Genomic DNA, 15,933 nt, shown 5'->3' with positions numbered 1-15,933 from the left:
AATAAACAATATGATTTGATGAAATGTTTCCTTTCCAGGAATGTTAGTATACTCATTTTAGTTCTATAATTAAAATAAGTATTTGATCTTATTAATTTGTTAAGTTCATATTAATTTCGTCACTTAAATTGATTGTCTTTTTATCTAATGTTCATGCTTTAAATTAAGTTGTATTATCACCAATGATATAGAGTATTTTTATCCATTTTAAGATAGAATTTAGGACTTATAATTTATACTCCAGAATAAAAAATTGAAATTAATAAAACTCATATTTCTTTAATGCTCTTTCATTAGAGTACATTTCTTTAAGCAACCTAGCTGAGCCCACATATTAATCACATAAGACTTATGATTACTCATTTGTAGTTTCTTAAGAAACATACATTTGGGAAGTTCTTTCTCTCCTTTCTATTGGTAACAACAAATATTACAAGCACCAATATAGTAGGAGTTAAACTTAGATAGGTTATAGATATAGATATTTAGATTAGAGTAGTGGTAGTAGTAATAATTTAAATATTTATTGTAGGTTAGTTCAAGTTACGACAACTCAACCATATATTAGTGAGTTCCACCACACCAAACAAGTAAGGGTCTAATTGGGGCCCAGATCGGGTGGTAACTCCTCATTGCAGGCTAGAAATTTTCCAATTGTCAACAATTGGTTAATAAAAAAATCTAATTTTTGAAATTGATTCATACAACCATATTATTATTATTATTATTAATTAGTTTTTTCAAGTAATATATTTTTGGAAAAACTTTATGCACTTTCTTTCATTTCAAGATGGTACCAAAGGTAAACTCTAAGTTCTCCATGGCACAAACTCAAGTCAACAATAAATTTTGAAGCCATTATAATAATATATTGTTTATGAATTCAATATATCACTGAAAAGAATAGAATTTTATAGGAAATATAGCAGTCCACACAACCACTCAAATTAGACCCAATTGAAATATAACTTATAACAATGTACATCATTAATAAATAAACAGTAAAAAAGTGGCACTTATTATAGGATGGAATATGAGTAAAGACTTGAACTAATAAGAGTTTATCATGATTTTTTTGTTATTTTATTATTATTATTTAAAAAGTGATAATTTAAGATAAAGGTCGAGACTAGTTGTAACATCATCTAGCCCCCTCAAGGCCTTTTTAAGGGAATGAAGTGTCTAGATCTGAGCTCTAAGGTTATTTTATGGTGACAAGGTTATCAAAAATCGTGTTCCTTCAATCACCTTAAAACTCCTTTCTAAGATACCATTATCTTCTACTTGTCTAAATCTCTCCAATTATATAAATTTAATCGAAATCTGAGCTCTAAACACAAAGTTATGCCCATTGGAATATTTGCGCTCCCAAGTGCTACATCAACATCCATACCACTACTACGTGGCAATCCATTTTCCCTTGTGTCCCCGATGTACAATGCCACATCAACTACATGTGGTTGACATATGGTCCTTGCTTATGTGTTCACACTACATAGTGACATGTTCTTAAAGGGGCACATCGGTCTACTACTCCTTTCTAGATCTAAGATTTCCTTAAAACCCCTCTATAACAATTTTTCTGATCTCCACTAATTGGGATTTCCAATCTTCGAATATATTCAGTAATTCATAAAACTAATGGATCTAAGAAAATCCTCAATTAACTAGGTCAACATTCTAACTCGGTAAAACTCTAAATGTCTCAGTTCACCAAACTGTTGGATTTTTTGATTTTTTGAATCTAGAACTTCCATTATTGATGTAACATTGCCTCAGTTACCACCTAGCCTCCACCTTGGCATTGTGGACCACTTTGATCCTCATTAGAACCCACCATATTAGACTAGATCCAAAAAAATCCAGAAAAGCTCATTTTATGTGGATCTAGAAAAATCCAAGAGAGGTTCATTTTACAAAAGTTTGGATTTCTAGATTTCTATATTACACATCACCTACCACAACAGGTGACATATTAATCGCCAATATCAAATTTCCATATTAACATGTCAACATTCCACATCACTAAAACCTTGCCATTTGTGCCACATCACCATGACATGTCATCATTCCATGTCACACTTGCCTACCTATAGGGTCCAACAATGTCTGTGTGGGCTCCATGTAACCTCCATATGCCATACTACACTAGCAATTAGATTTGGGTTTTTTAATGAAATCTATTTATAAAAAAATGTAGATATGTGGATATCCAAATCTTGAGAAACTCTGAATACCTAGTCACATAAATTGACAAATTCACTAGCATTGTCTACCTCTTAACATAAGTTAAATTTCAATGGACTACGAATTCCCAATCCTATCACTTGATATATCTCACTAGTGTCATCTACAAAAGTTAACATAATCCAAATATCAACAAACTCTAGATCCCTTATCCCATCACTTGATAAATCCTGCTCACGTTGTCAACACCTCTTAATAGAATCTAGACCTCACTCATTTCTGATCTGATTGATGAATCACTAAGCCATTAAGCCATCAGGGAGATTAATAAAGGTCACTAACATTCTAAGTTAGTCCTTTTTGATGAATTTTAACTAACAAATGTGATAAGGAATCCATCAAATGACAGATTGTTAACCATGTACTACACCCCTCATTCGATCTCAACCTTGTTGCAAATAAAATCGGTCTCTAGTCCTCAAACACCGAGCCACTAGGCCATCAAGAGAACTAAGTATCTAAATAGACTCAAGGATGGTTCAATGAATAGACCCCACACTTAAGTCCCCCTATGTAGCTAATCCCTCAATCACAACCCTTGTTGGGCCATGTGACCCACGGTTGGGGCTAAAGACCCCCAATCCACAAAATTCCAAATCAAACCTGAAACTAAAGGGGACAATCCATAGAATTCAAAACTTTTTCTATGCTTATGAGCCCATTCACATTATCGATAATTACTCTCAATAGGGTAGAGACCCGCCCAAAAGGCTTCTGACAATACATAAGTCTTCACTAGCCGATAAGGGCATCCAAAATACTACCCTTAACTAGGCATCTCCTGAAAAAGTGCAAAAGGAAGCCAGAGGCCAACTCCACAAATTCACCCTAACATGAATGAGATTATCACACTTTTTTAAGGCAACAAAAATTCAAGACGCAAACTCTAAAACTTATAGATAGAAAAGCCAAAAGTCTATCTTATCACATGAGGAAAATCAAGGCCCCATAACTTCTCAACAATAGAATCATTCATATTGACACATGCACATAATATATGTGTTATCACAATAAATTTCATTTTTAAGTTTTTTAGAAAATGCTAACAATTGTAGTGTCAACATTTAAATTGTAATAAAGAGGGAAAATTTCTGATAGCGGGGCTATCAACGCTTTTGGCAATTCGATATGTCCTTGTGAAGGAATTCGCTGACAACGAGTGTAGGAACATTTTTCCTTTTGGATGACAGGCCAATTTTCAACGCCAAAACTAGTTTTAAAATTCAAAAAATGATGACTGCGTTGACCACGTCAGCGTCAACGTTTTCACTTAAACGTGTCTCCCTCTGATTCGAGAGGGTAAAAGTACATGTTAAATCATTTTTCCTTCGTTGCAATGAATGAACATCATTTAACATCACTTTACCATATGATACGAATTTATTCATAATCATAACCTGAAATGATGTAATTATTCATGTGCCACCTATGTTATCTCAACCGCATGCCAAAGTTACTTCACCTTGCCCCGTAAGTAGTTTGTTGGTGTTAGTTTGGAATTCTTTAAACTTGGAATTGGGAATTGTTTTGTTCACAGGGATTCAGGATCGAATCCCGAGAAGAACACACAACGAAATGGGGAGAGGTGGTAAGATGAATTTGTCTGAGCCCAAAGTGTTGGAGTTGCTGGACATTTACCCCAAAATTCTTTGGTTGTTTCAACAGGCAGGCTGGAGCAAATTCCTCCACCGTTGTACCGACTACCATGATCTTGTGGCTTAGTCTTTTGCGCAAGGGTTGGATGGGAACTATGTGGAGGTGGGAGGCTTGTCATTTCCAGTTACAGAGCAAACCATTGTTGAGGCCACAACCTTACTAGCGAGCAGTGATAAGATTTTTCACAATCATATTTTGGCAGGGATTAATGTCCCTTTCTTCTTCAAAGAACAATTCAGAGAGAAAAATTGGAGGGTTGGAGTTCAAAAGGAGTGGCTGTAGAACCAATGGAACGTCCTTCTATGCCTCTATCAACAATATTTTACATGTGAAGACCGGTTTAATTGGGTAAACCTCTACCATTTTTACTTTCTCACACATCTTGTTGGTCATATTATAATCAATCCATGTTTTTATCTATTAGAGAGCCTTAAATATATGGCAGCTAGGTTCATGGCCTGCACTAATCCCTCTACTCACTTTATATACCACAGAGCCCTGATAAAATTGATAATATAAAGCCAACTTGTCAAGGCAGAAAGAACCTAGAATCATTTCCTTTTATGGGGAGGTTTTCAATCTCAACCGATTAAGAGAAGAAGAGGCAGACCACAGACTGCCAAAAACGGAAGAAAAGCTAAAAATCAAGCTCCTATTAAGCCCCCTCCCAGCCAAGAAAACCTAGTGGTTCCATCTACATCATCTAGTCCAAAGATCCCTAAAGTTTACTAGAGGAAAAGTGCCCGACTTCATAAACCAGACCCTGTACTCCATGTGAACTCACCTGTTGATGTTGGCTCTTCCCATGTTGTAGATCCACCTTCTGAAACTTCCCCTATAGACACGTCTAAAACAAAGGACCCTAAGGGAAAAGAACCAGATGTGGAAAACATAAACGAGGAGAGACATTGCCTAAGGTCTTCAAGAGTGGAAATAGACATACCAGGCCAACTAACAAGTTAAGATACAAGATCAGACTCAGAAATAATCCGGAGTTGGCCAAGGGGGTGATTGGCGTTGACAACATGTCGCTGAAGGACCTCATTATTAACAGGAAGTAGGCTACAGGATCTAATAAGAGTCGAAGCAGAGAAGCTGTGAAAAAGGGACCCATGGAGACAAGGCATATCAAAAAGAAGAGATTGTAGAAGGTAGATGTATTGCTCAAGGCTGTTAGTACCCTCAGCTAAGATGCTTCGGTGTTAAACTTAGATTTTATTTCCTACCTATCTCATGAAACAAAGTTTTCACTTTATCGCTGATAATCGACCTTATAAATTTTGTGTGTAGCATAATAGTCGAGAGAGCTGACATTCCCGTTGTCAGCATTTTTGATAAGGTTGACAGAGCCACTGTCAACTATTTTGGGGTGAAAAATATGTATGTTGGTTGATAGAAACGATACAAGGAAATGATGACAGTTAGTCTGTCAACATTTTTGGAGCAAAGAGGGAGCATTGACATCTTAGTTGTCAACGATATTCAGACAGATGAAAATGTTGACCCTTCGGTTGTCAGCGATTTGAAATCAAGCGGAAACGAAAATGCTAACAGTCAACCTGCCAACAAAAACCACAAACATAAAACCATTGAAGCCGACAACAACAATATCAATGTTTTTTCCAGGAAATTCGAAGAAAGAGGGATGAACAAAAAAGCGGTTTTGGAGGAGTTTTGGGCCTGATTTGCAGAGGGACTTGTTTTTCTAGTTAGGATGTTGAGCCACTAGATAGGGACCTATTTCTTTTTCCAAGGAAGACAGTTTGAGAGACATTTTATTTCACCTAGATATCAACATATTTTCCTGCGGTTATTTTAGGAAAAACATAATATATTTAAGTTTTATATTTTACATGCATGAACTTGAAAGATATTTTAGATATCTCAAATTTTGTAACTAATATGGAGACTATTATTTTGCAAACAGTTTATGTAAGTTCTATTAAACAATTTATGAAAGTGAAGACGGGTTGGAATTTTATAAAAAAAACATATTTTTCATTCTAATATATTTGAGCAGTCTTGATTATATTTAAGTATTAAGGGGTTTTCGCAGTGCATTATATTAGATATCATTTTTTGGGATTGAATTGCGTTAAGTAAGTCATTCATGTATGCCCATTTCCATGGGATTTATTCACAAGTGACTAATTTCGCGTGACTTTTGAATAGTCCAGTTAGCACTCATTGCATCGGGTGATGCTCACAGGGGTGAAGAAGTGGGATTGAAACTATTGAAATGAATCACATAGTGTCAATCATCACTTCTGAGGTTTGCACTGGTAACCAAGACTTCCCGGGAGGTCACCCATCTTGGATCGCCTCTGGCTCAAGCGCACTTAACTGTGGATTTTTCACCACAATCAAGCCCACTTAGCTTGCTACCCCATTTGCAAAACCTTAGCAAGTAATGTGCCTTGTGAACCATTCAGGTGGAGTTCCCTTCACTCTTTTGAATTTAAGTATTAAGGGTTTTTTCACAATGCATTATATTAGATATCATTTTTTGGGATTGAACTGCGTTAAGTAAGTCATTCATGTATGACAATTTCCATGAGAAGTGCATTATATTAGATATCTTTTTTTGGGATTGAACTGTGTTAAGTAAGTATGTCATGTATGACGATTTCCATGAGAGGTAGTCGTAACTGAATAATTTATCATGACTTTTGAATAGTCCACTTAGCACTCATTGCATCGGGTGATGCTCACAGAGGTGAAGAAGTGGGATTGAAACTAGTGAAATGAATCACATAGTGTCAATCATCACTTTTGGGGGTTGCACCCGGTGACCAAGACTTCTCGAGAGGTCACCCATCTCGGATCGCCTCTGGCTCAAGCGTGCTTACCTGTGGAGTTTCCCCCACAATCAAGCCCACTTAGCTTGCCACCCCATTTGCAAAACCTTAGCAAGTACTATGCCTCATGAACCATTCAAGTGGAGTTCCCTTCATTCTTTTGATTTTAAGTATTAAGGGGTTTTCGCAGTGCATTATATTAGATATCATTTTTTGGGATTGAACTGTGTTAAGTAAGTTATTCATGTATGACCATTTCCATGAGAGGTATTCGTAACTGACTAATTTCCCATGACTTTTGAACAATCCACTTAGCACTCATTGCATCGGGTGATGCTCACAGGGGTGAAGAAGTGCAATTGAAACTAGTGAAATGAATCACATAGTGTTAATCATCACTTCTGGGGCTTGCACCTAGTAACCAGGACTTCCCTGGAGGTCACCCATCCCGGATCACCTCTGTCTCAAGTGCACTTAACTGTGGAGTTCTCCTCACAATCAAGCCCACTTAGCTTGCTACACCATTTGCAAAACCTTAGCAAGTATTGTGCCTCATGAACTATTCATGTGGAGTTCCCTTCACTTTTTTGAATATATTTGCAGTTTTTAATGAGAAATTTGTATGAAACTTATGTGTTGTAGTTCCCTGTCAATCTTCCTTTTTGTAATAAAAGCTTTCTTCCATATATGAGAATGTTATTTTCTAAGATCGGATTTCAATTATTCTCCTTTCTTGTATTATCAGCCATTAGTATTTGTTATTTCAGTCAGCTATAAACTCTGTCTCACTTCACTTTTATTCTTCAAATTTCTCAAAAAGTCAAAGGATTTGCTGCTATCATGCTTTTTACAACTTTCTCATTAGATTTGTAACCTCACTTGTTTAGACCTGGACTCCATGCCCAATGGTATGTTTTGTAAATTGCCCAACCAATTTCATCCAATGATCTAAATTTTGCCACTAAAATCAATTGCAAAAAACTTCTACTACAGTGACCATAGAGTAGTTGAGTTTTACGGAGAGATCCCTCTTCGGGTTGAAGGGCAAAACTTTCAACCTAAAAGTGGTTTTGAGGTTACCTTAGGGTTTTTCCCACAACCAGGGTTTTCCCTAAGTGATAACAATTTGATGCCATTATCGGGGAACGAGAAGAATATGTTCCCCTAACAATTCAATTGTTGAAGATCAGATCTCTAAGGGCAAACAACGATTTGTATATCAATTTGGCTGCAAGATGTTTTCTCTGGCGACTCCACATTATGATATGAAGGGTTATTATTGACGGAGTTTTGGCTCATACAAACATTCATACTTGGAGGACCCAGATCCAAATCCACCTCATATTTTGTCAAGCCCATAAAAGTTGTTCAGGAAAAACAATCCGAAGGAAACAAGTACAGTTGATTTAGAAAGATCTTTCTCTCTACCTGCAAAGCTTGAAACTTTTGAAGACTTAGTGTTAGATATCAAATTTGAAAGTAGTTTACTCAGATCTAAGTCTGAGAGTGGTTTGTCAGATATTGTTCTAGATCAAACAAACCTTAAGACCTTCACCCCTCCGCTCTCTATCCCAGAACTAGATCTTTTACCCCAAGACTTTGATATTTGGTCTCATTTCCAAAAATTGGAACAAAAATTCCAGGAACTTCAAGAAGTCACTGCTAAATCTCCAAATTATCCTTATTTCATCCCATCTTTGTTTTCCCCAACTACTCAGTTGTCCTCTGGATGTTTTCAAAAGCCTATTCCATCAATTGCCATTCCAACAATCTCAGTATATGTAACATCTCTTGTCCTTATTCTTGTTTTTAGTATAATTTCCCACCATAGGCTTATGGCTGCTCGATATGCACCTTTAGATCTTGGGGGTCAGATCCGTGACCTCCCACAAAATTATGGACAATGTATTATTCAAATTGACGATGCTAGGTATTATATAGTTTAGCAGCATCTAGACAAACTTAACAATTTCATAGATCCAGAAGAAGTTGACCATGAGGACATCAAACTCAGACTTTTTGCACAAAGTCTATTAGGTGAGGTAAATAAATGGTTCATATATTTACCTGTAGCCAGTATTAATAACTTCCAGTAGTTTGAATAGTTGTTTCTCGTTATATGGGAAGTGAAGAAAAACCCATTGCATATTTTAGTTGAGTATAATGCACTTAAAAGAAATCCAAGAGAATTTGTACAAGAATTCATTGTCAGATTTAATAAGACTTATAATTCTATTCCGGATGAGATAAAACCTCCTCCTGGTTTAGCTTTATTACATTATCCTGATTTCTTTGATGCCGAGTTGGCTTATCAGCTCCGTGAAAGAAATCCTGCTACTTTAGAGCAAATGCAGAGTAATGTGATTGGAGTGGAGGCCAATTTATTGGCAAAGAAGGAAAAAATGAAGGTTGAAAGAAGAGTAGGTTTCAAAGAAGAGTCATCTTCATCTCCTAACTTGAAATTTGATGTGATGCTAAAAACTATGGAGAAATTGGTGGATAAATTGACTCCTCCCCGAGGTGAGAATCAACCTCAAGTTAGAAATCCAAAATTTAGGAGACCTCGGGCTGCTCAAAATTGTCCTAGAGAGCAGAAAGCTCATGAAGAACATCAACCCATTGTTTGACCTCCTTTTCCATAATCATTTGTAGATGAGGATACTAGACCATCAAATTGGGTGCTTCAATGATAAGGAAACCCAAGTCTTTGGCACCAAAGAAGAACATGAAAATTCTACTGGATGCTCAGGAGAAAAGGGCAGCGTTAATCTCTATGATTCAGTTGTTTATCATCAGGGGTATAACAATGTGGTGGCAGATTTTCAAAGGCAGTACAACCTCAGAAACCATAATGTTCCTATCAAAGCTCCACCACAAAAGACAATAGTTGAACAACAAGCTGAACCCAGAAAAGAGATACTGAAGAAGCCAGAGGAGCCAAAGAAGGACAATCCGAAAGAAGCAAGAAAGGAGACCAAAGATGCAGAAAAATTACAGTGAAATTTTAATATGGAGTCTGAAATCAATAAGTTGAAAGTGTCCATTCCTTTTGCTGAACTTTTAAGAAATGAGCAATATAGGAAAATAATTTCTACTATGATTAAAAAATTCATAAATTGATCAAGTCAACATAAATTCGCAAGATTATTTAAATCTAGATGATGATGCTCTCGAATTTGTGTTTGGCCCACACGTCACAAGTTCAAATGATGATGTGCCCCCATTTTATGTAAGTCTAAATGTACATGATATGATTCTTCATAATGCCATGTTAGACTCCGGAGCTTCACATAACCTCATGCCTAAGTCAGTCATGGACCATCTAGGACTCCAAATTACTAGACCCTATAAAGATTTGTTCTCCTTTGATTCCAGGAAGGTAAAATGCCTTGGGATGATAAAAGACTTGGTTGTCACCTTAGCTCAGATTCCTACTAAGAGTGTATTGATGGTTATAGTAGTAGTAAACATCCCTGTCAGATTTGGCATGTTTGTTGGCTTAGGGGGTCCTGACCCAGGTTCAGAGTTAATTGTGCCAAACAAAACCCTACATTACTGGCCCTTTTGGTATCAACCCACGTAGCGCAGGTTGACATCTCACCCGAAGCAGCATGGGGGGATGCTGGAACCAAGTTTCCGCATCCAAAGATTAGTGTGATGTTGTTTATTGCCCTAGATCTGCCTTCGCACAGATCTATAAGCCCCTAGGGCTTGGTACTACAACTTACTTTAAATGGTCTCTAGACCTTCGCGAAGGTCTTCGATTGGTCTTTGCGGACCCTTTACAATCGAACCATCCACTTACACGCATTAGAAAATAACCCTAGATCTGAATTTGCGTAGATCTACTTAAGTATTTAATAAACATAACATATTGTATCATAATCTTCGTGAAAGTACTTAACATGCAGTGCGTACAATTATGAAGACTGTTGGCCTTCGTTTTTTATCCAATTTTGCTTAAGAAAACACACTTAATTTCTATATTATCCATCCATTTGACATCATATACACCTCATTTTGATGTATTTATGCATATTCAGGTATATAAATTTAGTTTTGCAATTTTTAGATGTTTTTATGAAAATTGAATTTTAAGTGCATTTTTTAACAAAATCATAAATTCTCGTAATGGCTCATGGATGCCATATTTGCAGGACACCTGGGCACGAGCTGAGTACATTTCTAAAAAGCTTGAGAACTAAGATTGAACTAAGCTTAAACAGACCCAGTTAAAGCTGGTCAAACAAGACCAATCATTCAGGAAATCCCTAGGAAATAGGGCAATTTTATGGTTTCATAGGATTTTCCATATTTTTAGTGATGGGATGGATGATTTTGACTTGGATAGATAGGATATGGATAGACATAGCTATTTGAGACATTTTAGATTATTTTGTTTCATATATTTCTATTTAAGACAAAACATTGAGGGCATATAGTGTGTAGAATTTGTATAATTTCATATTGAGACTTCTGAATACTTTGGAGTTAATTTGAGGAACCTGTTCTATCTCCATTTTGCTATTCAATGGTGTGGATGATTGACTGAGTTTGCAATAGCTAATAATCTCTTCAAGTGTGCAAGGCAAGGGTATATGGTCCCCACTCCAAGCTAAGTACACTTCATGGTTAATCTAGCTTGATTTTCATAAACTATTTTTGCTTCAGATTTGTTTATTTGATTTGATGTATGATGATTTATTATGTTTGTTGATGAATCTTGGTTTATTTATCATCTTTATATGAAGGTACAACCTAGTGTTCAAGTTGAACCCTCCTTCTATTGGATTAATGAATATAAACTAAAATTCATCTTTCTTGCTTTCAAGAGATTTTCTGAATTTTTTGTTTTCTAACAATGGCATTAATGATGAATGAATTTGTAGTGAAGAACAACAAAGACCTCCTTAGTTTGGAGCCTCTTCCATTATTTGTTTATGCATCTTAAGCTATTGTCCATTAGTGGTTTTTTTATTTCTGTTCATAAAGTAGTATTCTAGAAGAAGGACAAATCTGGTTCTACTAAGGTAGGAGCCACTTCTCCTACTTATTACATAATGAATTAGAAATTACTTAGTTGAATTTTATATTTGTAATATGCACTTCTAATTAGTTTATAGTTGCATTTCCTTCAGTTTCCATAATGTATCTTCTAAAGTTTATTATAGTTGATATCCATACATTTTAGAATGCTTCTAAGTTCTACAAACCTGGATTCATAATAAAATACTTGTGTTAATTTACTCTATAAATTGGCCCAACATTTTGGTACCATTTCCGGGGAAGCCTTCATCAACATAGTCAATTAGAATATTAAAAAAAAAAAAAAAACAAAACAAAAACAAAAAAAAAAAAAACAAAAAAAAAAACAAAAAAACAAAACAAAAAACAAAACAAAAAAACAAAACAAAAAACAAAAACAAAAACAAAAACAAACAAACAAACAAACAAAAACAAAAAACAAAAACAACAACAACAACAACAAAAATTTAGTTTTCTTTTTAGTTATGTTTCTTTATGCCTAGAGATAGAGATCAGAAAGGTAGATTTATTAAACAAAACCCCCCAAACATTCAACCATCAAAACTAACTACATTGGTTGCTAGTAAACTAACTCTAGAGGAATTAGAAGAAAAACAAAGAACAGGACAAAGATTGACTTTAATTGAATGACAAACCTTGTTAGCCTTGGAAGTAAAAAGAAAACAAACCCCAAAAGCAACACCAACTGTAGAAAAACAAAAGGAAACAAGGAAAATTGTTAAACAAATAGATCAACCCATTCTTGAACCAATAGATCAACCTATTTTCGAAAACAAACAACAACTTGAATCTCAAGTTGCTATAATAGTTGAAACTATGACAAAAGAAGGGCAAGGATCCACTATCCTCACTCCAGAACAAAGACTTCAATATGAAAAACAACAGAGAGAATGGAGAAGACAAAGAGAGGAAGAGGCAAGAAGAGAAGCTGAAAGAAAAAGAGAAGAAGAAAGAAAAATAGAGTATGATAACAAAAGACTAAATGATAATGAACAAGAAAATACTGATGATCAGGAAGCTACTTTTGGCTTTCCAATATTAGATACAAGTGAAATATTAGGAGAAGAAGTGAAAATGAAAAACATTCCACCTTCTGTATTGCCTAACTTTTATGGAATGTCAACAGAAGATCCTGACTCATTTATGTTTGAATTCGATATCTTGTGTAGAACTTATGGATACACAGATGACACACACAAGCTTCGCCTCTTTCCTGCTACTTTGAAAGCAGCAACGTTAAAATGGTTTATGGGTTTAGGAGAACGTACAATCACTTCTTGGGATGACATGAAGAAAATATTTCTTAAAAAGTATCAAGCTTATTGTAGGCCTAGGGACTTGAAAGAGGATGTTTTTAGAATGACACAACAAGAAGATGAAAGTTTAGAAGAGTATTTGGAAATATTTTCTTACAATCTTCAAAAATCTAAACAACACTCTCTGAACTTGATACCATCTGTACAATATTTCTTAAAGGTATAAGAGATGAATATCTTGACATTTTGAATGTAATGGGAAAAGGTGATATTTCAAACTTTCCATTTAATGAAATTGCAAAACTATGTCAAAAATATTCAAGAGGAAGATCAAAAACTGGAAGGAGAGATATTAGTTCAAAAGCTTTGAGATCAGCAACAGGAGGGGTAACAAGAGCAGAGATAGGGAGCTTGCTGGAAAACTTCAAAACTGATCTTCTAAGCACATTAGGGACACAAGTATATGTTTTGAAAGCTAACAAAAAGAAAGAAGAACAAGAGCAAATCTTAGCAATCTTTTGTCCCAAATGTAGGAAGAAACACCCATTAAGAGAATGTCCTTTGGATAGTATTCAGGTATGTGGCCTTTGCACAGAAAACCATTCAATAGAAAACTGTCTAAAGTTGAAAGAATTGCAAATGAATCCAATGGAAGAACTACAAGGGGCATATGGCCTTTACTATGTGGCACCAAGAAGACCTTGGCAACCAAGGATTCCTCGGCAATTCCCTCAACAAAACTATTAGTATCCTCCTCAAACTTCATGGAATACCCCAATGTCGTGGCAAGCTTGGCCTCCACAACAATATGAAAACCAACATGCACAAGGCTGGAGAGGATATAGTTATGGAAACCATCCACCTCAACAAATGTATCCTCAAAAATACCAACAACAATACCAACAAAAATATCAACAACCATTTCCATACCAACAGTTCCAATAGTATCCACAACCCATGCCATTTCCACAACAAAATCCTGCACCATTACTAACTCAACCGCAACAGCTTCAGCTGCCTTCGAACCAACCTAGACCAACTCAACTACCAGCTCAGCCAGTAGCAAATTCGAGCAACAAAATGGATAAACCTGCATACAATGTGGAAGAAGCAACATATTTTCTGACATACTCCATTCTTTCCATAAATGATGTCCATTTAAGGTCTGGGAAAAGTATTACATAAAAATTCTCCTTCGATCATAGAAGAACCAACTGAACAAGGAGAACAACTTGAAACATCACATTTAGAAAATCAAAGTCAGAAAGGAAAAATTGTAATAACTCAAACACCACCCTATCCGGAGAGGTTAGTAGAGCTAAAAATTCAAATGTCTCTTCCTGAATTTGATATTTTGGATGAATTGAAAAATACTTATGTCAAAATTCCTTTGTTACAGTCAATAAAAGAAATTTCAGTTTATGCTAAAATAATAAAGGAGTTATGCATCAAGAAAACTGGTAAAAAGAAAAAGGATCCTACTACAATCCAAGTCATTGGAAAACTAGCTAGCCTCATGTCTACAAAGATAACAATCGAAAAATATATTGACCCTAGTATCCCTATGGTTACTATTTCAATTAATAATATTTCATTTCCAAAGAATTTAATAGGTTTGGGAGCAGCTATAAACGTTATGACTACAGAGACTATGAAACATTTAAACTTAAACAATATTAGATCTACTACTACCATTTTAGAGTTAGCAGATAGATCTAAGGTTGTACCAGAAGGAATATTAGAAGATATCATTGTCTCTCTGGATTCATGGGAGTATCTTGTAGACTTCCTCATTTTGCAGCCAAAAACAAACTTAGGAGGACATCCTCTAATTTTAGGTAGACCGTGGTTAGCCACCGCAGATGCCTTTATTGGGTGCAGATCGGGAAGTATGATTATTGCACATGGGGATGAAAGAAAGCACATCACACTTTATTCTCCAACACAAGAACCTTATTTATTATCATGGCTTGAGGACAAGAACAACATCAAACTAAATCAGTTCTTAGTATTAACCAAGTCTTTGACCTTAGAGAAGAAGAAGAGAATGAAGATTTATTAGACCTTTTCATCTTAGAACCAGATATTTCAGAGCAGCTTAGAGTAACTTAGTATGAAGCTGCAAGTAATCTTTTGAATCATTGTTTTCAGGAAACCTGCACAATACAATCATTGCAAGATTCATTCACAAATATTTTTCCTGTTAACTCAATTACCAATTCAAAAAGTAAAGTCATTGAAATTTATCTTGGAAAGAATTTGAATATTGGTAATAACTTACAATCGTCACAAGAACAAAAGGTAATAGCATTGTTAAAGAAATATTCAAAAGCTTTTTCCTGGGATTACACAGACATGCAAGGGATTCATCCCAACACATGTATCCACCACATCTATACTGATGGTTATATCAAACCAGTAAGGCAGCCTCAAAGGAGGATGAACCCCATGATGAAGTAAATAGTGAAAGAAGAATTACAGAAATTATTACAAGTTGGATTCATCTATCCTATTTCTGACAGTCAATGGGTTTCTCCCTTAGTGATAGTGCCAAAGAAAAACGAGAAATGGAGGATATGTGTAGATTACACGGAGTTGAACAAAGCCACATTAAAATATCATTTCCCGCTACCATTTATTGATCAAGTACTTGATTCATTAGCTGGGAAGAAGTTCTTTTCTTTTCTAGATGGATTCAGTGGGTATAATCAGATTAGGATAGCATTGGAAGACCAAGACAAAACAACATTTACTTGCCCATGGAGAACATATGCATACAATGTTTTGCCTTTTGGGTTGTGTAATGCACCTGCTACTTTGCAAAGAGCAATCCTTGCCATATTTGCTGATTTGATCCATGAATGTGTAGAAGTCTATATGGACGATTTCACTGTATATGGAAATACATTTGACGATTGTTTGAAAAATCT

Source organism: Pinus tabuliformis, chromosome 4_2 (assembly GCF_031772625.1).
Source record: "Pinus tabuliformis cultivar Carrire ecotype Pingquan chromosome 4_2, CPIR1, whole genome shotgun sequence".
NCBI classification, from domain to species: Eukaryota; Viridiplantae; Streptophyta; class Pinopsida; order Pinales; family Pinaceae; genus Pinus; species Pinus tabuliformis.
Note: the sequence above shows the minus strand (reverse complement) of the source record.